The following is a 27,163-nucleotide window of genomic DNA, read 5'->3' on the forward strand; positions in this document are numbered from 1 at the left end:
AAAAGTAATCAGTCAAAATTGTGGAAAGAGCGTATTGCAACTTGCAGAATAAGCATGCAGCAATCCTCCCTGTAATATTGGTCAGGATGCTTTGTCTGCAGGGGATGGGATGTCTCTCAAGCCGTTAAATTGAGCTCATATGAAGCTGAACTCAATGAACCTCCGTAAAATACCTGTTGCTAAGAGCATATAATGGTGACGCATCATCTTTACTTAAAGACTCTGTGCTGTCCTTCCTTCCAACATGAGTTGGCCTCATTCACCTCCTTTCTTTTGGAGTTTAGAAAGTTTAGAGTTTAGAAATGGGCATGCCTGGTTTCAATAAAAAGATGCCCTGAAAACCGTCACAGTTATGGTTGGAAGAAGGAAACAGCCAAGAGATGCTGATGTGAGCAGAGCCTCAAACTTAAACCAGTGTCTAAATGTTTTAAGTCTGTCTGGCTTGGCTTTATTTCCCCCCATAGTTTCTCTCGTCCAATAAACTCTTAAAGGGTAGATTTTTACCTCCTCTGCCACACAGGAAGTGATGTACTTTATGTTTCCCGCAGCAGTAGCAATGGTTTGAAATAAACAGGACAAGTAGTGCAGTTAACATAAGCGTTGGCAGCCACAATTGCTGAACAAAGAAATGAGCTCCAGCTACAGAAAGTCACACTTCATCAACAAAAACAATCCAAGGAAGAAGACGTCGCAGCGCTGGACTGTTTGACCAAAAGAATGTGTAGCTTTGTTTTGGGGTAGAGGAACTAATTGTGTCCAAGCAGAATGTGTTTCAGAGCATTTGTCTCTGGCTTTGACTTCCAGCACAGATGGAGTGAGAGTAAATTGACATTGAATTTAACTTTAAAACAGAGTGCACTTGTCATTTAGTACTGTGCTGATTAAAAGTGACTAATAGAGTACACAGGTGTCATTTAAATATGTTCCTTGTTTTAATTGGGTGTGATCCCTATAACATTCCTTTTTTTAAGGCATGTTCCATGCAGCCTGCCCATACAAGTGGTCACGTTGCAAGCCTTGTGACTAAACATTTTGCTTGCACATTGAAGCATATTTTGCCCAGTTAATTTAGCAGGAGTTGAAAAACAAATAGCTTTGCACCCACTTTATTTAAATGACTCATGTTGGTTTTCAGGCTCCTCATATATTGGGAATCACATTAAATCCAGAGAAGGTTAACTAACGATGCCCTCACAGTTGCTAAACTAATTTCCATGCTAACAGCTAATCATTAATTAAAATGGAAGCGATAGAAATAAAGTGGAATAGTAAGGAAAAGAGAAGAAGTGAGAGACAGAGAGAAATAAAATTGTGAATGGAGGAGCGAGTTTATTGTTGATGACTCCTGTTTGTGGTATGCGTGACTACTGTGAGCAGAGCCTGGCAGACAGGATCAGAGATCAGTGGCCATCCTAAGACCAGAGCTTCAGTTCTGATATTACCTGCTGGGAATGACTCTCTTGCTCGTTTCCGGGGGAATTCAGAAGATTCCCAAACTGATAAAGAAGAGAGGAGGAATTTAAATGATATGTTGTTACTGTATGCATTAGTGAATCCATCAATCCAATTTGGTGGTTTTCATGAAGTATTATCAGCAACTGCTCATTCATTCATAGCTCTATACCATTTGTAGCTGTAGCTGATGTTTCTATCAAATTTGTTGCATAAGATATTTGCATATTTTTTCCATCCTAAAATTCTGAATACATTCCTGAATACATCCTAATTTGAGATAAATTAATCGCACCTACTTTTTAAGACATCAACACGCTGTAATAAATGTAAAAATATAATCCACCTTTCATTTTCACTTCCACAACAAACCAGATGAAAAGCAACATGTCCACACAATGCAGCAACCTCCACTAGCTCTTTAATGTTTTCTTTTTTTTTTTTTTACTTATTACATTTTGTACTCCGATATATCTGCAGCCTCCATTACATAGTAAAAGTAATGACAGTCTGACAGAAAAGACTTCACATCAAAACCTGATCATTTTTAGGACCCAATCATTCACTAGAGAGTCAGGATTTCTACATTTGAGGGTGAAAACGCATGACGAGACTGATGTTTGTTAGAATAATAATAGGCCATCTCTCCAGCTGAGACTATAGATATGAAAGAGAAGGTGAAAATCTATGTTTACAATTTTAACTTTAAACTTTAAAGACAACTCTGTCTGGTTAGTTATTGAAAGGGAACCAGCCAATGCTGAAGGGTCAGAAATAAACAGAAGTGACCTGATGGACAAAGAAATGTGAGGGTCCACTTGATACCTTTGCATGCTTGCAACTACAGATGGCACTGGAAAAATATCATATTTAAAGAGAAATCCTGTAAATTTGAAAACTGAACATGTGTAATGACAAATGCGACTCAGTGATGTCTGTACCTACCCTTAAACCTGCAGCCTCTAATAAGATCTGGATTATCCTTGTTTGAGGTCTTCTGTTACCAAAACATAAAAATAAAAACAATGTCTGTTATGCATGAAGATCAGCAGAAATAAAGACTTGATACACCAGACCGCCACCAACTGAACAAATCTATTAGCATCAGATTCTAGAGGCTGAACTGCACCTCTCCACCATGTTTTCTTAAACTCAGTTTGGTACTGAGGCCTTATTTAATTTGGCTAGTTTAGGGTTTCAAATTTGTCTTGCATTTTTCTTTAATTTTTCTTGCTCATTCTTTCGTTGACTTCCAATATGTTGGGGATGATTGGCTTACTGAAACCATATCTGCTCCAAACTGTCTCCAAGTCTCAGATCAGACAAGTCTACAACTACAACTCACACTGGAGCAACATAATGTCAACTACATTCAGTGCTGTGGCCGTTGCTGTCTTTCAGACTCTCACCACTAATGATAGTGGAGGATCCCACTTTTATAATTGTGTTTGCATTAAAATTACGGCTTGCGTGCCGCTACAGCATTGGATCATCTGTTCTAACTCGCTCCAGGGAGCAGTGGGAAACCACAAGCTCTGGGGGAAATGTTATACGCAAACATATCAATTTGGGATTAAATATAAATATTTGGATACGCCTTTTCCTTTTATTTTTTACTTAATTTTTGTGTGGGATATATCATTTTCCATTTAGGTCGTCACTCACAGATTACCAGCTGCAGTGTATGTTTAAACTCATTTTGGTTGCATTGTTTGGAGTGTTGTACCACAGCATGGCACAGTTGTTTCCATGAACAAGAGTTGAACATATTTCTTTGTATAGTACTGCCTATAGACTCTGTGACCAGCCATATCACAAAAACATCACATCAAAACTCAGTGTGTCTGCGAATAGCATCTCACTGTACAGACAGTTTAATACTTAAGCTATAGAGAATTTAAAGCCCATATGGTACATGTACTGTATGTATAGTAGTATCATTTTTTGCTGTATTAATTAACTTTGCATGATACTGTAAATGAGAGCACAGGCTCAAAACCCACAAATCCAACAGTTTATATCAAAAGATAACTCTAATCTGTGTTTTCTATGTCTGTGGGGATAGCAATGATGGCTGGTTACTATTTTTGTCCAGACTAAGGTATATCAACAAATTTTGGATGCATTGCCATGAAATTTAGTGCAGATATTCATGGTTCCCAGATGATGAATACTAATGACTTTAGTGACCCTTTAACCTTTCCTCAAGTGCCACTAGCAGGTTGACAGTTTTGGTTTAGATTGAAATGTTTCAACAACTACAAGACAGATTGCCATGAAATTCGGCACAGACATGCATGCCGATCTGCTGATGTTTCATCTCGTGCTCCCATCATGGAAAAATACAAATTTGTCTGATAATTCATCTGGTCTCGATAAAATACCTGCAAAAATAATGACATTCCCACCTCTCTCTGCCATACTTTGTGTTTAGTGCTAATTAGCAAATGTTAGCATGCTACCATGCTAAAATGATGAACATGGTAAATATAGCACCTGCTAAACATCAGCATATTAACATCGTCATTGTCAGATGTTACCATGCTAATGTTAGCATCTAGCTCAAAGCACTGATGTGCTAGCATAGCTGTAAAGTTTTAGTCTTGTTTACTTATTTTATTAGAATAAATATAAGCATATATAACTTATTTATTATTAGTCTTGTCTACTAACTGCCTCACAGCCACGCTCCCCCTCCCCTCTCTCCCTCCTTCCCCTCAGCCCCTCCCCGTCCCCCTCTCAGCCCCTTGCCCACTTATTTTTTAGCATTTTTCAAACTTATGCACTGGGTGGAGTTTGACTGAGACCTGGGGGTGCAGTTACACTTTAAAAGCATGTAAAACACAAATTTGCTTAGCGGTGTACAATGAAGGGACATTATTTTTACTTAGAAATTCTTCTGTGTGTAAACGACTTACCTCCAGTGACCAAAATGTAGGTAGACATATCAAATGTATAGTGAACTATCAATCAAATACGCTTTTCTTTTGTAGCCCGACATGGTTTGCATTTTACATCAAATTATCACTTAGTGCAGCTTTAACTCCACAGGCCACACACAGTCAACAGCAGAGTTTCAGTTTAAACATCTTTCCTTCTCTCTGCATCTCCTTCTCCTCTGTTCTGTTTCATGTAATTTTACTCTTTCTCACTCGCTGACTCTCTACCCATCCCTCTCTCTATCATTAATTCTTGCAGAACTGGCAGTGTGTGAGACTGTTTCTCAGTAGATCAAAGAGGTAGTCACCCAGTCAGAGGAAACATTGTTAATGTGCCTGATACCGTGCCGTGAGCCTATTTGCAGCATGTTCTCAATAACAGGAAGTCAGGAGAAATGAGTTCTCCCATAATTACATCGGGCTTGTTTCTCCCTTCCTCCCTATATAGTATTCTGGGGGTAAACTAGCACTGACATCAAAGGCTGGAATGTTGAATCTTGATCTTATATCAGAGGGGGCTTCCAGAGCACAGCAGCACTAGTTTAATAAACCCTAATACCACTTCATATCCACTCAATATGGAGTCTGCTTATGGACAAGAGGACGGGGTTGGACTGCACAACTGGGTTGGACTGATGGTTAGCTGTGGGAATGCTAAGAAAATGTGGGACAAAAAATAACCTACAAATTTGTATTAACAAGGGTGCCACTGATATGGGCCTTTGAAGTTGATACCAATAGTTTAGTCTGAAGTCAGTCTAGCGTTTTGCAGGTTTCCCATCGGCAGTGTAGTTTGTAATAAACACCCTTCACTATTGTTGTATATACGCCCACACACTGATGATGTTTTGATACAGATTACGAGTTGACCTGCATTGACATGTCTGGATACTCCACTTTATTGTTATTGCGAGTTACTCTTTCAAAGTGATATTTCGGTTTAGTCTGTGATATTTCTTTTTAAATTTGATACACTGATGTGTATGCTTTGGTGTGTCTGTTTTTACCATGCTGCAAGCCAAATATGCCATAGGGCAACAACAAAGGTTAGGTTTCCATCCAAAGTCAGTGGAAATTTTGACCACATTTCCAGAATACCAGCAAAAGAAACGTCCAATGAATGCGCATTCCAATCCACTGCAGTTTTGTGACTATTTGGAGTTGCTTCATCAAGATAAACAGCTGGTGATGCTATTTTTCCAGTCAGTCCAGTCATTTCAGAAGAAGTGGGAACAATAAGATAATGTAATTAATTTAATACCATTAGTACCAGATGAGTAGAAAGCAACACACACACACCACTTGTCTCTCTTGTGGTGCAGGGAATCAATTCCCCTTAAGATCCAGTTCTAAAGAAAAAAATCAATTCCTGCACACACTTATAACCTCTGTATTATTTTATTAAAAAAAGTCAACCTTTCGGTCACAAGGACTTTTCTCAAGACATATCAATCACAAAGTGACACAGTGCTTAAATACAGCCCATAATTGCATAGCAGTCCACAGTGGTGTTGCAGGTGTGTCCATGATGAAATATAACTGCTTATTCATTCAAGATTCCCTCAACTGTCAAAACATACAATATCTAGTCCTACACATTCAAAATCCTTTTGATATTACTAAAAAGCAAAACATTTTTTTCAAGTTAGTGGTATATATAAGACATAGCCCAGGTCTACAGTTCTTTGTACAGTTCATCAACTTGTGGGTCACAAGTTAGGATACGTTTGATTTGCTGTGCCCTGTTTGAGTATCCAAGGACACATGCTATGGAAGACTTAGAGAGACTTTTTCCACTCTTGAGTCTCCAAATACTTTATTCAGTGCTGTGTTTAGCTGTTCATCAACATATCCTGTATCTTTAAATCTCATCTTCATAATATCCACTTGTTGTTCTAAAGACTCTGGTGTGCTACAGATCCTTTGCAGTTTGTGACTAATGGGGATGGCATCCTTAATATATTGTGAATGGTAACTGTGTTCTCAGAAGATTATTACAATCTGTAGGTTTTTGAGATCTGTAATGAGCTTGTCTTGTTTGAATTGACTTGTTTCTTTGGAAAAGTACCAGTCAAACCTTACATTGAAACATTGAAAAATAACATTGAAAGCATGATGGAAACATGACATGTATTAATATGAGGACCGTTACATCATCATCACTCCACACAGATCTGATGTTTTCATCTGCCATTGTTTTTCACCTCTTTAGTAGAGCGGAAATATAAGTGGAAGTTTAAGTCACATGCTCCATGTACATCAAGATTTAATCACTAAATCTGTTCCAATTGCTCTAAGTATCATTTGACTTGTGTCAAAAATGACATTTTTTACGCTACACAACTTTCCTAGGGTATGTTGTAAACTTCACTGCCAACAAGACCAGCTTTAGCAGCTAGGAGCACAAACTTCATTAATATTTCAGTTCCCTACAATACAGTCTTATTGGTGTAGTTTTGGCCATTGGCATAACAATGTACACACAGACAACATGCAGAGAGAGTAAACATCATTGCTCCACTGAAAACATCTTTACCATGGAAACCAACAGGGCCAAGAATTACACTTGCTGAACCTTTGCTTCAGCTATGAATTGTGTATATGGCATCAAGGAATCTTGGGATAAAAGTTAATGTTCTGGACAAACAAATGAAAAGAGCTGTTGATCTGTCGAGTGATCACCATCTGATGGTGAGTTAGATCAGACTTAATAAGAGGCTGCCAGACCCAAATGTGTTAATCTCTCTTTCTTAAGCTTCTGTTTTCACCTCTGAGCGAACTTGTCCTGTGTTCAGAGGGACGTTGGGGACATTACATCAGAATGGACCCTGTTCAAAACTTCCATCATGGAAAAGCTGCAAGGATCTGTGGCCAGAGGGTGGTCATGGCTTGTCATGGCGGAAACCCAAGAACCTGGTGGTTGGACCATGCTGAAGAAAGAGTCTTCCAAAATCTAGTTGGAAGAGTGAGTCCAGGCTGAGCACAGAGGCACTGGCGGGCCAGAGAGTCTACACCTGTGGCACTTGCTGAGGTAAAAGCCTTGTGCTGGAGAAATTTAAAGAGACTGTGAAGGATGACATGAGGAATGTTGTCCAGGTGATTCTCAGCAAGGGCAGGCAAACACTGACCTCATCTGCAGATGTTGTTGGACTGTGGAAAGAGAATTTTGATGAGCTCCTAAATTTGACATACAGGAAACACAACTGAAATATCTTAGATATGAGATATGAGCACATGTCCAGGGCAGAGCTCACTGTGATTGTTAGAAACTTCCTACTATGTGGCAAGGCACTGAAGGAGGATGACATTCATCTTGATATAACAAAGGCTTTTGATCAAGGTTGGGCTCCAATAGCCAGTTCCAATTTGGATCTGGTTCATGATTTGTCTAGCTTAGCCAATAACAAACATCTTACTAAACCTTTTTATTGAATCTATTAGAAAAGAAAAATATACAAAACACTCAGGGAACAGTCTTTTCATTTTTAACCAGCCCTCACAATCACTTCATCAGTCACAGTTTCAAATGTGGCAGATTACATCAGCTGAAGCTAATTAACGATGATTATGCAGTGGCTAAGATTACACTTTTGGATGTCGTTTTGGATTCAGATTTGGTAAGCGGATTTAATGCCAGTATTGAATAAAATACTGTTGAATCCCAACCCTATTTGGGATGTTGTCAATCACATGTTTCTGCAGTGCTGAATGTTTTTTGGGGAGAATGGCCTTGGATTTGCGGACATAGGAAATTATTTAATGAAAAAAACAACATGAGACTGTAGTTGTTGAAAGATCCGCCTTCCTGTGAATGTACTAAAAAGATTTCATCAGGAGGAGTGCTGCAGATTTCTTTTAGTCATAGAAAAAAAGACCCAGCTTGTCACCCTCTTGCACATAATGAGTTCCTGACATGCTGCCTACATTTCTCGAGAAGCGAGTTCTTTGATTGAATCTTAACTATTTTCTCTCAGTAGCAAAGAAAGAATAGCTTGTTGTTGTTAGAGGGAGATCATGGTAGATGGTTGGGTGTACAAAGGGGGTGACTTCAACAAGGGCAATTTGCATCAGCACTCTTCTCTTTTAACCATGACAGTGATGTTTTCCTAGCTTTAAGCATAACCACGATCTTTCCATAACTGTAATCATGTAGTTTTATCAGTTAACTAAATCTTTCTACCATTTTTGGACCGGTAATGTGTATCATATTGAAAAGTACAGACAAATAACTCCCTCCTGACACATACACTCATACAGACATCTTCCATAAGGTCCCAGCAAGAATTTAACAGATAATGACATGCAGGGAGAGATAATGTTCAAAGTCATAAAAGTTTACTGATTACAGCACAGAAATAATTCATATTAAAACGGCTTTGGAGACAGTCTTGAACTCAATGACCGTATGAACTTTTTGCCGCTTTTCATCTTGCAGACCATTGTTTCTACACTCATTTAGTGTCAGCATGTTTGTTGAAGTACTGGACACCTGGACAATGTGAATTGTGAAATACTGAATACCAGTGACTAGCTGGAAGCCTGGTTTTCACTCTTGGAATACAAAAGATTCAGTGGAAAATAGAGACATTGAATATGAGCAACAGAGGATCACAGATGTTGTACTAGCTGTGAGCTGTTTTTCCCATCGGTTTCCAAACAAAGTTAAATGCAGCATTAACATACAGAAACATACTCAGACAGTCAGAAGGGCCTTTCAGACTATTGTTGTTCCAAATTTGCAGAATACACAAACACACACATGTCAACATCAGCTTAATATCAGAGGTGAAATCCCCTGTGATTGTCGCTGTTGACTGTCTATGCTGCATCTGCTCTCCATTATGCATGTGTTTCCCCTCTCTAATACTTTGATTACATAATGCAGGATAAGCGGCTCATTAGGACTGTGATTACCAGTCTTTGAGTGGGCATCTTGTGCTGCCCTGCCGAATCGGGTAGACAATTCAGACAGATCACTAATACCCTTTTTACACAAAAATTAGCGTGGATATGAAGGTTTTTTAAATGCAGGTAAACCCGCTAAAAATAGGTGATTGCCTTTGTTTTTTTCTGATCTTGACATTACGGCTAGCAGCTAGTTATCATGGCTAGCATCGTTAGCATAGCCGTGCTGTGCTGTGTGTGGCCCATGGACTATATAAAAATAAGGTGTAGCCGTGGTGTTTCCGGTTTAACAGCATCCTGCTGGGCAGATGACAGGTGTGTTTACGGTTTGTGGGCTCTGAAAGACATCACAGCGTGGATATAAAGTCAATCAATGGATGAGACCATATGTTTATGCATGGTCTCTCTGTAATGACAAAGTAATTCGTACTTTGTTCTTACAAAATAAAATCAGCATGAAAATTGGTTCAAACTGATCTGCTCCTTTTAGTATTTCTTCATAAAAATCAGTTTAAAAAAACACATACACATAATAATGGTGTGTGAATGTGCATCTGTGTATTTATTGTATGTAAACAACCTGTCCATTTGCCTGCCTGTGTATGCCATATATGTGCCTGTGCATGTACATGTGTGTTTGCATGTTTGTGTGTGTGTGTGTGTGTGTGTGTGTGTGTGTGTGTGTGTGTGTGTGTGTGTGTGTGTGTTTGCAGCTTACTGTAGTAGAGGGTTATTGGGAGCTACTGGAGGAAACTATTTACAGCTGCCACAGGCCTGACAAGTGCTACAGGGTACAGTACTCAACACTACAGCATCTGTGTGTGGAGACAGATCAGTCTCGTCTGTCTTAGGCTGTGAGGAGTTTGTCTCAAGGGTGCACTTGGTGTGTCGGTTCTTGTAGAGAAGAGGGGAGATGACAGACTAATCACTGCCTCTTCACCTCCTGACCTTCTAAAGGTCTTAGAAGCTCTGCTGATAGCTCTGTGTGTCAAGATGCTTGTACTTGTGCTGAAGAGTGTGAAGATAAGGTAAATCCCAAAAATCCAAATGCCAACTATAAGATAGTAGAGGTGCAACACTGACCTAAAATCAAGTGTCTGTGTAGTGCAGGTGTGTGTGGGAGGGAATCCAGCTGAGTTTAGTTTTTGGTTTCATATTAAGACCTAATCCTACCTAAAAGGTAAAAAACACAAACCAGTGTTTTAGTTATATTTAGCCAAGACAAAACATCTTGTAGTCATACATCAGTGCCTTTGGAAAGTATTTAATAACTTGACTTTTCCATATTTTTTGGTGTTACAGCCTGAATCCAAGATAGGTCAAACTGAACCTTCCTGTCAACAGATTATAGTATCTGCAGGCTTCCTCACATGTAGCATATAGCCCCAACAACTTCCACAAAGAAGACAGGGCAGCATGTGTCTTGTCTGGGAGGCAAAACACAGGGCAAAATGCAGCAGGAATGACAAAAATCTCATCTTGAGGCAACCCTGTCATCTATGAATTATGGTTATATATTGTACAACTAATCTGCAATAGCCACCCTCAGCCATCCTTCCATAAATGACTCTGAATATTTACATTTCCTCATTAAGTTGTCAGCCCTGACAGCAGCAGATCACACTGGACACCCACAGTAGGTCCAGTGTAAGATGTATTTCCTCTGGACATGACATAACAAACTCCATCCACTTATCCTTACCTTGCTCAGGTTTCATGGACGGCCCAATTAAAGCAAAAACAGCAACAATGGCAACTCATCTTACTGACTGCATACTAATGGACTGCATCATAGTAAGAGGTGTTTTCTAACAGTCTATCTGCCCTTATGTAAGTAGGGGCGGCCAAATATTAGCATATGCAGTCCAACACAACACCACCACTAACTATGACAGCTGTTTTTAACTCATTTTAATCAAATCCATGTTAAGTCTTCAAGGTCTATATTATATTCTGGGGCTCTACTGGAATATCTTTGCATGATTTACAGTACAAAAAGCTCCTTATTTAACTCTGCAGCCCCTCAGTTCTGCAGCCCCTCAGTTCAGCCTCTGACTGAAACAGGATGTTTTAGCTCTTGTCTCTTTAAGGCCCCCCTCCTGAAGAGCCCACTCTGTTCTGATTGGTTAGCTTCTGGAGGCTGCGTAAACAAACAGTAGTAGTTGGATTATGGCTCTTTTTCTCGTTCTTTCACTTGAAAAATAAACTTCTCAAATACATCCGAACATGTTCACGCTCGAATCTGATCCTAGATAAAAGTCGAAGTTAATGAATAAACCTGTTAATTTCATAATATCATAATATTCAAGATGTGTTGCTATGCAAGGCCTGCCAGGTGCTGTCTTAATTATTTTTGCATGATTCTGAGATTTTACCAGGTCAAAACTTGAGGCTTGTGGACTTGAATGTTTTTGCTTTCAAGTCTTAAGTAACTGTCAAGTCAAGTATAACTCGCAAATTTTGATGTGTCATACTACATTAGATTGCATTTTTTAATGTAAATTGTACATACAGTGCTCCTGAACCACTCTGGTTTCCATGTGTTAGTCATAATATAACTCATGTTCTCTAGTTGCTGATAATACATTGGAAAAATCCTTAATATGTTTGTTTTCAGTGTCTTGTGGAGTTAAAGTCACAGTAACAGAAGCCCTGGAATAAGATCAGAGCTTTGATAATACATTTATTTTTACTCCCACGCTTTTGATCCTGCTAAGAGTTTTATGTAAGAACACAGTTTACCTTTGATTCAACTTTAATATTGTCATCAGAGGGATTCTAATACTTTAAACCTGTGATTAAACACATTCACAAGTCGCAAAGGTGACATTGCTTCTCTTTGAAATCATTCACGCCTCTGTGCTTCATTAAAGCACTTAATGGCCTGTCCAAGCATTGAACTGGGAGAGGGACAGGGTGGAGAATGGACCTGTTGTGCCGCTGACCTGCATGGGAGAGAGAACAGACAGAAATAAAAGAAGGCAAAAAGAAGCGAGAAGAGTGATGGCTGGTGAGAAGATCCACGGAGCTCTCTTTCTCTCAAATATGAGAATAGGGATTAGAAAGTGAATAGCGATTACCTCCATGTTGACCTGCCAGCCACTGTAATCAAGGACAGTGTGAGTGATGCCATGATTAGCCAAAAGGAAGAGGCCAGTGACAGTAATCCTTGGGAAAATGTGGATCACAATGACAGGTTGTGCTTAGAGACGACAGCAGAGGCTCCATTGCTTTTCAGAGGAGAGGAAAAAACAGAGGAGATGTTTGAGAGGAGAGGAGATAGAGAGAACTTCCTTTTTCTTTCAACACCCTAAAACTTTTTTGGGATCTTCAAAAGAAATCATGAGGTCCTGTCAGCCAATTGAGAGTAAAAAGAGAGAGAGAAGGAAAAAAAACTCAAGTAACAAAACTCACAAAGGTCACTTCGTTAGAAATTGCATAATGAAATACCTCCGTATAATATTATCTAAATGGGATCAGGCAATGCAGCTACTAATTCCTCTGACCACCCACATAATACAATAAATTACTATTGTCGTAATGCCAAGCCAACCACCTGCCCCTACTGCTCTGCTCTGTCTCCATCACAGCCTTTCTGTACACAAGATGGAGATGAATACTTCCAAAACATAATCTGTTACACATCTGAACTGCTCATTTTATACAGTATAATGTCAAAATCATTCACTTTCGGACTCAAGCACAACATATTCCTGTCAGCACCATGATTTTAAAGCTGCAATAATCAACACGTTTATACTAACAATGGGTCTAATGACTATTTGTAATATGAAAGGACTCACTTATAGTGAGAATTATCTCAAAAGTGTAATACCCGTCAGCATTACAGCCCATTGTTTTGGTTTTACAGCCTGAGCTTTACTGTTTTGGTTCACTGATTACCACTCAAATCAACTTTGTTTCCAGCAAGTAGCTCTTTATCAGAAGTTAGCAAATAGCTGGTGAACATAGTGGAGCATTTAGCAGCTAAACAGTTAGATACTTGCCTCAGGAGCTGGTGGAGACCAAAACAGAGCTAAAAGGAGAGTCAATATTGGATTTATATCTGCGGGATCGCCAGAAACATGATTCCAAATGAACGCTAATGATGATCTGTGTCTGCTCAGTGAGTAAATAGGAAACTATTTGTTAACTTGTTTACTATAACAATTTAAATGGTGACAATATGTCAACTGCCCCAAGTGGCTAGAAAATGAAGTATGGCCGCTTTAAAGCTTTTGTAATTAATGTTTTGCTCACTTTCAGGAAGAACCATAAAACTAGCTGAAAAACGCACCTTACCTTTCAAAACCAGGTCCTCTGAGTGGTAAGCATAAATGTGCAACACTGTATCCCTGCTGGTACAACTGTATTTTCTTTTATAGGCTATAGCAACATATTAAAATATGTCTTTTAGAAATATTGAAAGAAAGATTCTTTAACTGAATAACATAACCACTAACTTTCAAATTAGTTCAGTTAGTAAATTTACTAGTGAGTTGAGAGTTTAGCTTAGTTAGTTGAGTTGAATACGCTAGCTAGTTCTCTGTGAGTAGGCCTAGTGTTTAGTTTAGCCATGGACTGGCATCGATGAGTGCTGCTCCAGCTGTGTCAAGTCATTAGATTATTTTTAATAAACAACAAAAAGCAGCAGAGATCATCGTCTGTACATCCTATCCTGACTATGTCCTGATAACTGTTTAGAAAACAGTTATATATCTCAGGAAACTCACAAATGGCAAGGATCAGTCTCTCGTCCATTGATTTGCACTGCAATTAAACTCTGGCAGCAAGCGGGTGTGTGTGTGAGATGAGCCCGCGCCTCCCTACTTGCCTGCTTGCTTCTCACTGAAAATGAATTACTTAAGCGCGTCAATCACTCCCTGTCTGAAAAGACCATTACTCTTCCATAAAGGTGGAAAGTAGCGAGTGTTCGGTTGAGAGAGAAGGAGAGAAAGCGTGTGTGTACAGTTTGGGCTGTTTGTCAGTGAATAAATACTACAACTCCTCAAGACCAAGCCAAGTTCCCATGTCTTGTTTGCCACCTGCTGACTAAAGGGTGAGAGGTGAGCCCCAAAATTAGCAACAATGGTTTAGCCTAACCTGACCAGGCTCACTTAGGGTGGACTGATCTTTAAGCTGGACTAGCTTTTCTCAACGGAGAACTATCTGGCTGCTGAGTCTCTGGCTGCTGAGTTTTACAACCCCCCCACCCCCCAGCAGGTGTCTAGCTATTGATAGTCTTATGAATACCGAACAACCTACCCAACTGGATTCACTGTAGTGGCTCCAACAAAGCTGATTGGTCAAAAGCTGAAGGTCCCGCCCCTCCTTCTTACAAAGCAATTTACAAAATACAAAGAATTGTAACATGTGAAATGCACAGTAAATATGTCAAAAGTATGCATGCATGCGCACACACTCCCACGCGAGTGTTTTTGCTTTACAGGACATGAATACAGGCTTGCAGGTCTGTAATTGTTGCACAAACTTGCAAAGCAGATTTTGCAGGCAGACACTGAAATGTTCAGCCTGCAAGCATGCAAGCTTGCAGCACAGAATTCACAATTTCAAACATAAATGTACAAGTTTACAAAACTAAGGTTACAGATACAAAACCCTGTTTTCAAGTACACCTTTTTGAGTGATATAATATTCCATACTTTTAGTAGTAAACAGGGTCAAACAGAGTGGAATTTGCAGGCCATATACCCAAAACAAAGAGCTAAATGAGGCTAAAACCTTGACAGAGCTTAAGAGGTGGGTGATAATTCCCTGTGGAGTTTTCATGTCAAATACTGAGCAGAAAAACAGTCCATAGGCAGGGATCCTTGGCTTGAAAAGAAACCTTGACAGGCAGTGAACTTTGTCACAAAATGCTGTGGCAGCAGGGGCACTGTTGCATAACCGTTAGTGTTTAAAGAATTAGAGTCTTTGTGGGGGGTCAAGTTATCAATTAACAAACCCACATTGATACCCACCCACACACTCATTCAAAATCCCTCTACACCTCTCACTCTGGTGGCAGTACAGGTCTGCTGGCTCCCCTGTTGTTCAGGGACTTTGACAGGAAGATTATAAGGGACCAGCTTTTATGCTTGATGTCCACTGGGTTACACAAAGAACACCGCTTTATCCATTTAAACTGACTAAAGAGGGTCATTGTTCTCCTGTAATCCACCTTCAAGATAAAATCATAAGCAAGTAGAGAGAAAGAGATATTTTGTGTTTTCTCAAAATCCCCAGACATGTAATAATTCTGCAAATTTACTGTCTCAGATCCATCATATTATTTTTTATTTTTCAGACGTTATGCAGCTGGAAAGACATTTCAAACCAAACTAAATGTCTTCAGCATCCTGGAAGTCTGTGGCAATACAGCTATAATCATATATCATGAAGCTGGAAGGGATGAGATTGGACCAGACGTCCAGATTCCTGCGATGAATGAAGAAGAAAGAAAAAGAGTAACAGAGCTACAGAGAGATGGAGTGATATGTTTTATGTGTGTGCGTGTGTCCATGTTTTCTGTGGTTGCTCAGCCATTTCCTCCTCTGTTATTACGGCCATTAGCCCACCACAGAAGCCACATATTGAAAGGAAGACCCCTCAGTTTACAGAAGAGTTTGACAGAATACAAACATTTGTTGTTTAATTGTTGTTTTGTGACATCATGGTGTGTGGTGGTGAGATTTAGTCTGGAGAGGCCATTAAATTTTGAGCCAAAGAAAGAATGTAACCATTTAGACATTTGTCAACAATGGGATTCTTGTATGTGCTTACAAAGAACTTGAATTCTCTACATTTTCCCAGATGGCTAAGTTATCTGTGAGCTTCATCACCACCTCAAAGGCAAAAAAAAAAAAACAAGAAACAGCTTAACTCTCATACATGATTGTGTGGCCCTGGATAACTGAAAGAGAAATAGCAATGATACTGTATAAAAAGGCCAAAAAGGATGCTGAGCAGATCAGTTTGGGTCTTTTTTTGGGTGCAGTAAAGCAATGTCTAGATTGCATGAATTTTTCAAAGTAGAAAACACTAAATTTCTGATAATAAGATGAAACAATATCTGCACACACAGTTCCCAGTAATTAATACACAGATCATTTCAGATAGACCTCATCAACTCCTTTAAGCCTTTACTTAGTAACACTGCCTCTGGTTTTCCTCTCTATATTTAGAAACTAATATAATCTCATGCTTTTTCTAATATTTATTAAATTACTAATACTAGTTTGTTCATCTTAAGATATAAGAGCATCAATGCCTGTAAAGCATTTATTTCCTGTATCAACTCTACACTACTTAAGATGTTGAAAATACAATTTCCTAAGGCCCACTCTTATTAATAGCCTTTTTTATAGTTATTGTTTTATTTCCACTATTTTTATTGATTCTTATTCTTTTGAGTTCTGTGATTACATTTACTGCACTGTTACGCCGCCCTGAGTTTCATTTTATTGGGTATAAAACACTGGAGCTCCGCATGTGTTGATGTATTACGTGATTGGCTTGTGAACCTCTTTTATATAAACGCACTCTAGATTTAGTGAGAGTAGATAACTCAGAGAGAGCCTGACTAAGTTCAACTTTGTCATACAGGCCCCAGTGTTTTAACAACTCGGATGAGGCGGTGCCCTCGCAGCACCTGATCGTGTACCACATTGCTTGCATGCTTCAAGGATCCCAGGTGCTAGCTTACATAAGACAAAGCCACTGACACAACCCTCTCACCAAACCCAGTTATGCCTGGAATGGACTTTTAATTAACTTGTACTCTGTTTTTTATCTCAGTTCCTCTGCCTCTCCGTATCTGTCACTGTCTCAAATGTATGACACATGGAGGGTCGTCAGGTGAAGAACTTTTTTTTCCTTTGAGGTTTTCCTCGTCAGCCTAATGCACTGAATGAGTTAATGGACCGCGCAGACGTTTTTAGAGTTCACTGGTTACTCAGCACACTGAACGCTAAAATATGCACTGGATGCAGTTATCTGCTGGATATGGACAAATGGTCTAAAAGTTGCAAGGACTTTAAAGGCCTTGATTTTCATACTAGGAGTGATGGGATCCTACATGAAGACACAATTTTCTGCCAAAGTTAGAACAGTTTGGGTAATTTGATGTTGAGGTTTCTGTATATATGTTTTTGTCTGTGCTATACTCATTGGAATGAAGTGGGTGGAGCTCAGTCGTAAGGTGTTAAGGTGTCATACACCAATCAGGATTTAGTGTTTGGTCACTGTCAATCAAATGTGATCAAACTAACTTTTGGGGGTGTTATATTCTTAAAAAATAATACTAAGGATTGTATTAACTTTAATTCTTGCTTATTTAGTGATGACTATTTAATGTTACAGAGAAATACTTGACTTACTGAAGATTTCAAGACAGGTTTTCAGGAGCTTTAAACATCCATAAAGCTATATTTTGATACAGTGAAGCACACGTGTATGTATTGAATGGTGTAAGGGTTGATAAAATTGCTGAGAAGTAACCATTAATTCAGCTTTTAGCTACTTGAGTCTAATGGTTTCGTGTGGATGTTCATGTTGCTCTGTGTTGGTGTTGTTGGTGTTATCAGTGCTGTTTCTGTGAGTTTGTTTTGTAGTCTTGGTGTGTAGTTTTAATGTGTGCGGTTACCAGCTACTCAATCCTGCTGTTTTACTGCAAAACATTATGAAGGTCATCTTCTAGTCCACATATGAAAGCTGAGAAATGCTTCACCTGCACTCATGAAAACAAACTGAGCGCACTGAAGTAACCATAAACTTTAACATCTTCTCATTCTAAAGCAACATAAATAGCCTAAGTAGGTAAGAGTAGTTAAGTATAACAGTTTTTCTCCTTCTCCTTCTCTCTGTCAGGCTACAGGCTGTGTTTTGAAGACACAGGTCATGCAAATCAGTGTTTTTGTGAGACAGTTTTATCTCTGAGAGTGTCCTCTGGGCATCTTTACCTCTACCTCCTGCCTGAGTGCGCCTCTCTCCACAGTTTCTTTGTTTTCAAGCACACATAACATTAACTTTGTTCACTGTGGTGGGTCCCAAAGCAGAGGAAAGCTTTCTTTACTCTCAAATGTATACATTCACAGTCGCTGGGGAATGGTGCTGATTAAATGCAACTTCAAAGCCATGTTTGGCTAGGCTAGCTAGCGGTGGCTAGTTTAGCAAGTCCTTTGCTTGCTGTTTTGAATATAACTGCTGTTGTGAAACTCAGAACAGAAGCCCATACTGGCCAGCTGTGTGTTTATTTTTCTAGTTCCACTTAGAGTGTGTCAGTGGTGGGTTACAGTGCTGGATTTAAACACATGTTATCTCACTTTTGTCTGATTTATTACATTTGAAGATATTCCTCCCATCTATTTTTCCCCAGCTGACAGGCCAAATTACATAATATACAAAACAGCAGAAGAACTGTGACCCCTTGCATGAAGAGTTGTTTCGTTTCCCTGAATCGCGTCAATTCCAGTGGAAATATCCACACATCAGAAGAATTTCTTAGCAAAAAAATGTGGATTGACTCTTCCAGAAAGGGACTGCGGTGGACAAAGGTGGGTTTTGTGTGATGAAAATGGTCCATAAAGGCCCATTGAGGAGCAGAGGAGGGAAATAAATGTGAGCTGATTGAAGAAGGCATGTTGTGACGGGACGGAGGATGTGTTTGGAACAGGCGCTCAGCTGTGAGATGGCCGTATGAACGTGTTTGCCATCCCAAGAGACCTGTGACAGGAGACGTAGTTATGCGAAAAATCTGTGGATAAATATGTGAGGGTGTGTCTGTGTCTGCACCATGGGTGTTCGTGTGTATCGCTCCAACAAAACAACTCATTAAATAGACTGATCAATACTGTGACGTGTCTAGAGGGAGTTTTATCTGAGTCAGAAATAAAATTACTGGTTTGAACGCAAGCTGACTTCTCGCCTCTGAGCGAGCCACTCAACAGTTCACAGTTAAGTATTTTTAAATGAATGAAGTTCAATTTCTTCAAAATCTGCCACAGAAAGATCTTAACAACACAATCCATATTTTTATGTAAGCACAGAAATGTAAAGAATGTTAATACACATAACTGAAGAGTTAATTTACAGATCAAAAAATCAATATTTTGTCATGTCTCAGTTGATTAAATGTTGCTCAAAGCCTGTTTTTCTGATATTTTTTATAAATATTACAGATGTAGTCAAGTGGTTAACCATCAGCATCTTTTATAATTGTCTTAAGACCTGTCAATCAATTTGAGAACAACACCAAGTTTGGTAGTGATGGTGAAGAGTTTTTTTCCCATGATTTTGAATACTTAAGTAAATATAACTACTACAAATAGTGTATATAGTATGTAGTAGTATATAACTACCAATATCTAATGGTGATAATACTACAATATTATTTTTGTCTTAATCGCTCACCCAGATTTCTACTATAACATTATTATCTAGATTGCTATCAGCTCTTATCTTTGTCCTTATCCTTCAAAAATGTGTGAGTGAGAAGGAGTAAAATCCTCTCTGCCGCAGGAAGTGGTTATGAGATCTAGTTTAAAGAAGCAGTGTTGCATGTTTTCCATCAGAAAGTGTCTACATATACTATTAACTACATACACACACACACACACTGCAGACACTCAAACAGACATAAAAATATGTTCTCTGATTGCAGACTGATAGAAGTATATATCCTGTCAGCCTGAGGCACGGTTCACCACAGACCAAACAGTTCAACGCCTCAGCAGGATCCCTCCATTCAGAAGAATCAGTAGCAGGAAATCAAGCGCTTTCCAGCTGTTTTATTAGCCACGTGAGAGTATCTGTCATCCCCCTGCTCCTGCTCTCTGATGAGAAATAAGAGACGTTGAGGCGAGCGGCTGCCCTCCATCATCTCAGAGGGCTTCAGCCAAACTATACACTCCAGAACAGAAATCTGACCGAGTCCAACAACACTGGCAGGAAATTAATGACATTCCCAAGAGTAAGTGGCTGCCTTTTACTCAGATTGAAATGTATTCAGTTGGCCTCCTCCCTCGTTCAGTCCTTGAATGAGAAATATTGTTTTACATTTATTTCACAATTTAATTCAACGTTCTATGATGTCTCCTGATAAAGACGAATGACTGCAAAAATCGTTTTTGAATGTGTGCTCATATGTCAGTATTAATGATATGGCAAGAGGTGATAATGCATCCACCAACCAGCTAACCAGCACTCTACAATGCACTAATGATGAATGGTGGTTATAATGTTCTAAATCTGATGCAGCTCAGCCGTCAGAGGAGAGGAGAAAACCATGACCACGGTTGAGGTCAAGGGGGCCGAGGCATGCAGAGAGCCAGCAGACAGAGCATGACCTTCTTGGCGGGAAGGGAAAACTTTTGACAAGAGACACAACTTGAAGATGAAGATGGATCGCACCAGGAATAGCACAGACATTGTTCCAAAAGGTCAATACATGATATGCGTTCAAAAGGCTATTTGTCTTCATCTGCAAAACAGTTTAGTGTTACATTTTTGTAGTTGCTCAAGTTTCCCAGTGTGAACCTATAAGCAGCTAGATGCATGTCTTCTAATCACAACTTACTTAAAGGGGACATGTCATGCTTTTTGTGATTTTCTGTTATTCTTATACTGTTGTGATGTCGGATGTCAATGTTAAACACGGTCAAAGTTCCAAAACCCTGGTGTGAACGTATGTACATATGCACCCTGCAGGTCAAATGCCAGGGCTTCAGCTTTGTTTGATACCTCTACTTCCTAATGACGTCAGATTGTTTGCACATGCCCACAAAGGCCGTCCATTCCCTAGCCTTTGTTGCTAAGGTTGCTCCATGGGTTGTTCATGTTTTCCACTCATGTCTTGGCTAAAATAAAAATTTGTGGCTCTATTACTACACCACACTGTTTCCTCCTTTCCCAACAGACAGTGTAATTTCAACTGTTACTATAAGACTTTTTCATGAAAACTGATGACTGAAACAACTGATGCTAATTCTGCAGATTTTCTGACAACTCTACAGCACTGGCTATATATATCTATATTTTGTCATTATATTTTATATGTCTTTTTATATATATTTATTTACTCTTTTTCTGTAATGGAGCCTCCCAGCCAAACGATTTCACATGACTGAAGTTGTATAACCGTGGTGACAATAACATCTTGAAACTTGAATCTTGAATCTTAATTCATTTAATGGGTGGTTCTCCTTGTACTTATTCCATTTGTCCCAAAGGAGTAATGTGGCAGAAAACATGCTAGACTGACTGGCAATACAAAGACTGAACCTCAACCAAACCAGAAGTACTTAATTTGAAAATCTCTGCTTAGTTTTATTGAAACAAACATAGACAAGTACAGATTCTGTAAAGTCCTGCAAGGTGTGCAGTTACAGTCCTATTATAAGTATGACCACGTTATTCAAAACACATTGTCAAGTAGAACATAGATCATTTATCGCTATGCTACAGTAGGTTTGCTGTCTTTCAGTATCATATCGAGGCTGCCCGTTAGCCAAAATGTTTCGCTATCATTGCCCAAACTTAATAAACTCCACAACTGCTAAGCAAAGGCTCTTTTGTTTTCAGCATTGTTCTAACTAAAATATTCACCGTTCAAATCGTTTCTGTCTTGCATAGATTAGACAGTGCAGTATATGACTCATGATCTTTGCAGCAGTAATGAAAAACATTCTATTCCACTCAGCAAAGTCGTTAGATATGAAGTTTTCCCTGTGGCTGCCTTAATGTGGTAATAATCTGTTGAATTTAATGTTACGTGTTTCATCTGTGCAGATTACTGTAAGAAAACCTACCTGGACTGTTCAGGTGCATACTGGAAATTTAATTTCATGCAAACTAAACACCCCTAAACACCATGAAAGACCGCACAGACTTTCTTGCTCACGCTATCTGCTTTGCCTCACATTTACTGTAATTGAAAGCACTTAGCTGTTATAACCTCCTGTGATTCTCCGGCGGGTTGCACCAACACAGAGTGCAAATATTTCTAGCCACATTAGAATTCTTTCCCCCACCATACTTGTAACTCTTTCATCCTCCTTTTAACAATGGCTTTTTAAAACACAGCAAGAGAACATACTGTTTGGCTGAGGTTTTGAGGTTTTGCATGCAGCACACATCGTGATTCATGGTGTCAAAAACAAAAAGATGATTAAAACATTTTCCCCAAAATAAACATCTGTTGACCAGACAAGTGTTGTAAGTTTCACTTATCACTTATCTGGATTGTGAGGTTAAAGTGCTGCAGCTTCAGGAAAGGTAGAGGTATATTGTGCAACAGTGTCTTTGGCCTAAATGGCAGTTCTGGTGGCTTAATAAAGTTTAAGGCCTCTAGGGTTGGTGTTTGTGTGTGTCGGAGTAAATAGACCAGAGAGGAAAGCAGTCCAGCAAGCTATCCAGCTGTTGGAGCATTTAAATAAACCACCTGTAACTTTATTGCACTATAAATGTATTCATAGTCCTTCATTTCACACCATAATGCACTTTACTGAAGCACTCACCTCTGCTCCTACTGTAGAAGAAATCCATGGCATCTTATAAAAGCCTTTATTACAGCCAGTCTGCTCTTACGTAATAGTCCAGCGGTGAAAATGACCCTGTTCACAGCTAGCCACGCATTAGCCTCAGATGCCCTGGCTTATTGGTACGATGTTCAGGCCATAGGAGCAGGGTTAAGTTAGTCTAGATAATATCTGTGAATGAGGTCTCGGAAGCACTGAGGAGCAGCATATTTCAGTGGCAGGCCCAGTGTAGATAAAGATAATAACACCAGGCGAAGAACAAATCACAGCAGCCCCCAGTTAGGCTGCAGACGAGGAAATGTGATGGAATGTGTGCTTTTCAACACTCCCAGTGTGATTCCATCAAAACCATAACAGCTACCAGTGTTAGAGCCGTTATGAGCAGTGTTTGCTCTCTCTTTCCAAGTACAGGGCATCATTTAAAAAAAAAAATCTGATGGTTAATTTAGGTTAGAGGATAATGGACACTGTAAAAGAAAGATGAAGGAATGAAAAGACTTTCAAGAATCCTCATGAACACTATGAGATAGGTGCTGGAGTGAATACTGGCAGCTGCTAAAACACATTTTTAATCAAATGTGCAGTTAAAAATAGAAGAAATCTGTTAAGCTTCAAATCTGTCAGCTTTCACTTTTCTATCTGCTGTACTGCAGCTGGTCTTGCTTTCACTTCTGAGGGATTTACACTCAGTAGCAGAAGAATTTTTACAATCGTGCCAAGTTGAAGTTAGTGATTTTATTATATGTTTGAGCAAAATGGAATGCAACAGAAAACTACAGAATGACAGAAATGACAAAATTTATGAAGTATTTGGTGAAATCATAAAACATGTAATGGCAGTCAGTGAGCAGCTCCAATTTCAGGTGTGTGAAAGTATTCAGACAGTTCAATAGCTTTCCTGTGAATCCACCTTTTAGCACTAAATTTGGTTTAGTTGTGGATCTAGAGAGAGAGAGAGAGAATGAAGTATCACACATTTGATAATCCACTTTAAACCTTAAATTTCAATAAAACAATAATCAGGTGAACATGTGAACATTGAAACAGGTTTTGCTCACTGTAATCGTTCCTACTGTTATACATGACTGACCATTAGAAGATCTCCTCCAAATGTGCTTACAATGTAACTGATGGGGACAAAATCTATAATCCTCGTTTTGAGCAAAAATGTGTTTAAAAAGTTTATCTGAAGATAATATGAGGTTGTCTGAGTCAGTCAAATAAACATTATATCTTCCACAGTTACTGTCTGGTAAAAAAAAATTGTGTTTCGATGGACAGTGTTTTCCTGTTCAGCTGCAGTGGAAGTGTAGTAACCAAAAGAGGGAATAAGGCACTAAAAAGACTAATTTGGATTGCTTAAGTTTGGCTTCAAATAAACTTTTAAAATATATTTTTGCATAGAAGGAGGGCTGCAGATTTCGACCCCCATCACTTACATTGAAAGTTCACCATGAAGGGTTCTCTTAATGGCCAGTATGAACAGGAGGAATGATTACAGCAAGAAAAACTTGTGTCAATGTTTGTTTGGGCACCTGACTGTTGTTTTGAGACAGACTTGAAAAATTGTGAACCTCTTTTTTAACATTAATGTTCCATTGCCACGCCACATTTGTACCAAAGCAGTGTTGGATCAGGGTGTCTCGCAAGACATCATTATTTAAATGCAAAACAAAGAAAGTTTAATCTGGTCAGAACTTGGTGTATTTACAGCAGGTTGTAATTTAGATGTGTGACCAAAATGAAGAATGACTGACAAAAATGAAATGTCAGCATCAATAGTATGGTATGATCATTTGTCTTTTACAAATAAAGCAAAAACATCATAAGTGTCCAGTGTAGCGCGGTATGAGCCAGTACTGCTTGTACAGACTGAGTCTCCAAAAGGTCAGCTTTAACTTTCAGTGACCTGATGAGTTTTCCAACGCTCTACTTTCATGGGCATTAAAGTTAGAGTGGCCTCTTGTGTTTTCCAAGTATGTTTGGGTTGTACCGTGTGTACCCACTTAAACTTTGTTACGTAAACTCTGTTTCATAAACTGGCAGAAGGTTCCTTGTAGGAGGCCTTTTTTCTGTAAATTAATCAGCACATATATTTTTCACTCTCAGAGTTTCCATAGGAGTTGCAGCTATATATTAGTCATATAATAATTTTTATCATTACACCATGAAGCAACACAATTAGTAGGGAGGTGCTGTTTGCCCCTCATACTATTCTGTAGATAACTGTCACAAATCAAACGATAACTTTCTATAGCTGCAGAATGCCAGCTTTTGTGAGAATAGATTAAAAACAACTTAAAACAACTTAAAAAACAACTTGTGTAACTGTTTATATTATATCATCCTCCTGATGTAACCATGATCCCTGAGTTGCTGTGTTTCAACTTGTGTAAATTCTGGCTTGTTTTGATCCTACAGTGGTTGATGTGCCATCTTATAACATCATTAAATCCCTTCTTTCATATCTGTTGACATGCTACAAGTTATTTCTAAACTGAGCTGCTAACTGCCTGAATCCTGATGTTGAAGAATCGACTTATGTTTTCGTTCATAACGTAAACAGGGCCCCATTGTCTAAAACCCTCTCCAGAAGAAAGATTGATTTGTCCAACATCTATAAGGAATGATCCAATGCCAGGTGAAACAACTCAGCCAACTCATCCATTAAATGCAGTGTATTTCATTTAATCCTCTGCCAGTAATTCAAAGGGTTTGCAGTGTTGCATAAATCAAATGATTTAAACAAAGGTATAAAGTGTCCACACGCTACCGTATGCACATATATGCACATTGGTGATAATCTCACACAATAAACAAACTGTTTAGCTAAAAACATCTTCATTCATTTGTGGTAAGGAGGTGATTGTTATGGAATCTGTTGCAGTGTGCAGATATTACATAACGAGGAACGGGTTGAGGTTTGGTGGACACACTTCTGAAATGAACCAGATGCCGGCTCATTTAGTTCAGGAACACACTGGATTCATTTAGTACCAAGGAGGTTCCACATATCCTGTCTACAGGCACTGTATTTGTGTGGTTTACATCTCTGCAGAGCGCCAAAGAGATTTTGCAAATCTACCAACTGAGTGCACTTTGTAGTGTGGCTTTCTGTGATTATCTAGCTATGAAGTGTTTTGGAATCAATAAAATGTTTCCAGCCTTGATGATAATTTCCCTCTCCTGCAATAAATCAAGCACAAACAACATACAGTATGTATAGATAAATAGTGTAAAGACTCTCCTTCTGTTGTACCATAAACCCCAAATAATAATTAATAGATAAAAGCATCACATTTTCTGGTGTGATGGTGTAAAAGGCTACAATGTGGTAGGTTGTGTCTTGTTTATCTGAAAAGGAAAGGTAGAAAATCACTGCAGGTTGTTTCCTAGCAGCCTGTGGAGCACATGCAGGACAGGCAGCCCATGAGGAGAGTTTAATTGCAGGTATAAACAGAAGTCAGCTGATGGTGATGGCTAACACATGGAGAAACTCTCTGAGTAATGTGGATGAAGGCCTCTGTAATGGCCTCTGGTGTATTTTTAAATGATATACTGTTTGACAAATGGTGTCTAACTTTACTGTCACAATATTAGCTCCCTGATCCGATTGTCAGGTTGAACTTTAAATGCAGTACATACAGTAGGTACAGTTAGTGCATCACAGTATTATAATGAGACATACCAAAGCTAACCGCAAGGGTAATACTACAATCTAATTCTCTGTAAATCCCGCTCCTCCTTCACGATCCATGCCTAGTCTGGCAAAAATCCAGTTTCAGACTCAAAGCTTTCAAATCTTTTCCCTTTGGGCAGAATGTCATCTGTTTCAATCTGCTGCAGGACCAACATCAATGATGACCATAAATCTACCAAGCTTCCCTTAGTTCTGTTCTCTTCCCTTTTTTAAAGTCATATCTCTGTAAAGCTTCTTGCTCCGAGACAGGCTCACATATAATGTGACTTTCCCTCCCACTGAGAGGCCCTGTGCTTTGGGCTCTTGGGAATGGGGAGCAGATGCTGGAGGGAACATCAGGTACTGGACAACCTGAGGGCGGGGGGAGAGGATGTCTCTCCACAGCCCTCAGACAGACAACACTTCCTCAAGTCCGCAGCCTGTCTGCTTCCTTCTGTTGAGTGACATACATTTGTGTCCGTCATTATTGTGTAAACAGCATATTAACAACAATGGAAATGACTGTGAAATTTAAAGTGGTCATTACAGTAACGATCCCACAGAGAATTATAATCCAACTATGGGACATTTTTTGTTACATCCTCTCCTGCTGTCTCCTCTGACACTCCCTCCACATCCAATTCTGTATCTTA

General features: G+C 39.2%; 1 long non-coding RNA gene across 1 annotated transcript; it reads right to left on the reverse strand.

The window, feature by feature from the left end:
• Positions 1-1,412: 1,412 nt before the first annotated feature.
• LOC121882659 lies at positions 1,413-4,440 on the reverse strand. Its single transcript, XR_006092139.1, has 3 exons — positions 4,371-4,440; positions 2,398-2,449; positions 1,413-1,496 (listed from the first exon to the last, which is right to left on the reverse strand). It is a non-coding gene; the product is annotated as an uncharacterized LOC121882659 (long non-coding RNA).
• Positions 4,441-27,163: the final 22,723 nt, after the last annotated feature.

This window comes from Thunnus maccoyii, chromosome 17 (genome assembly GCF_910596095.1).
Source record: "Thunnus maccoyii chromosome 17, fThuMac1.1, whole genome shotgun sequence".
NCBI lineage: Eukaryota > Metazoa > Chordata > Actinopteri > Scombriformes > Scombridae > Thunnus > Thunnus maccoyii.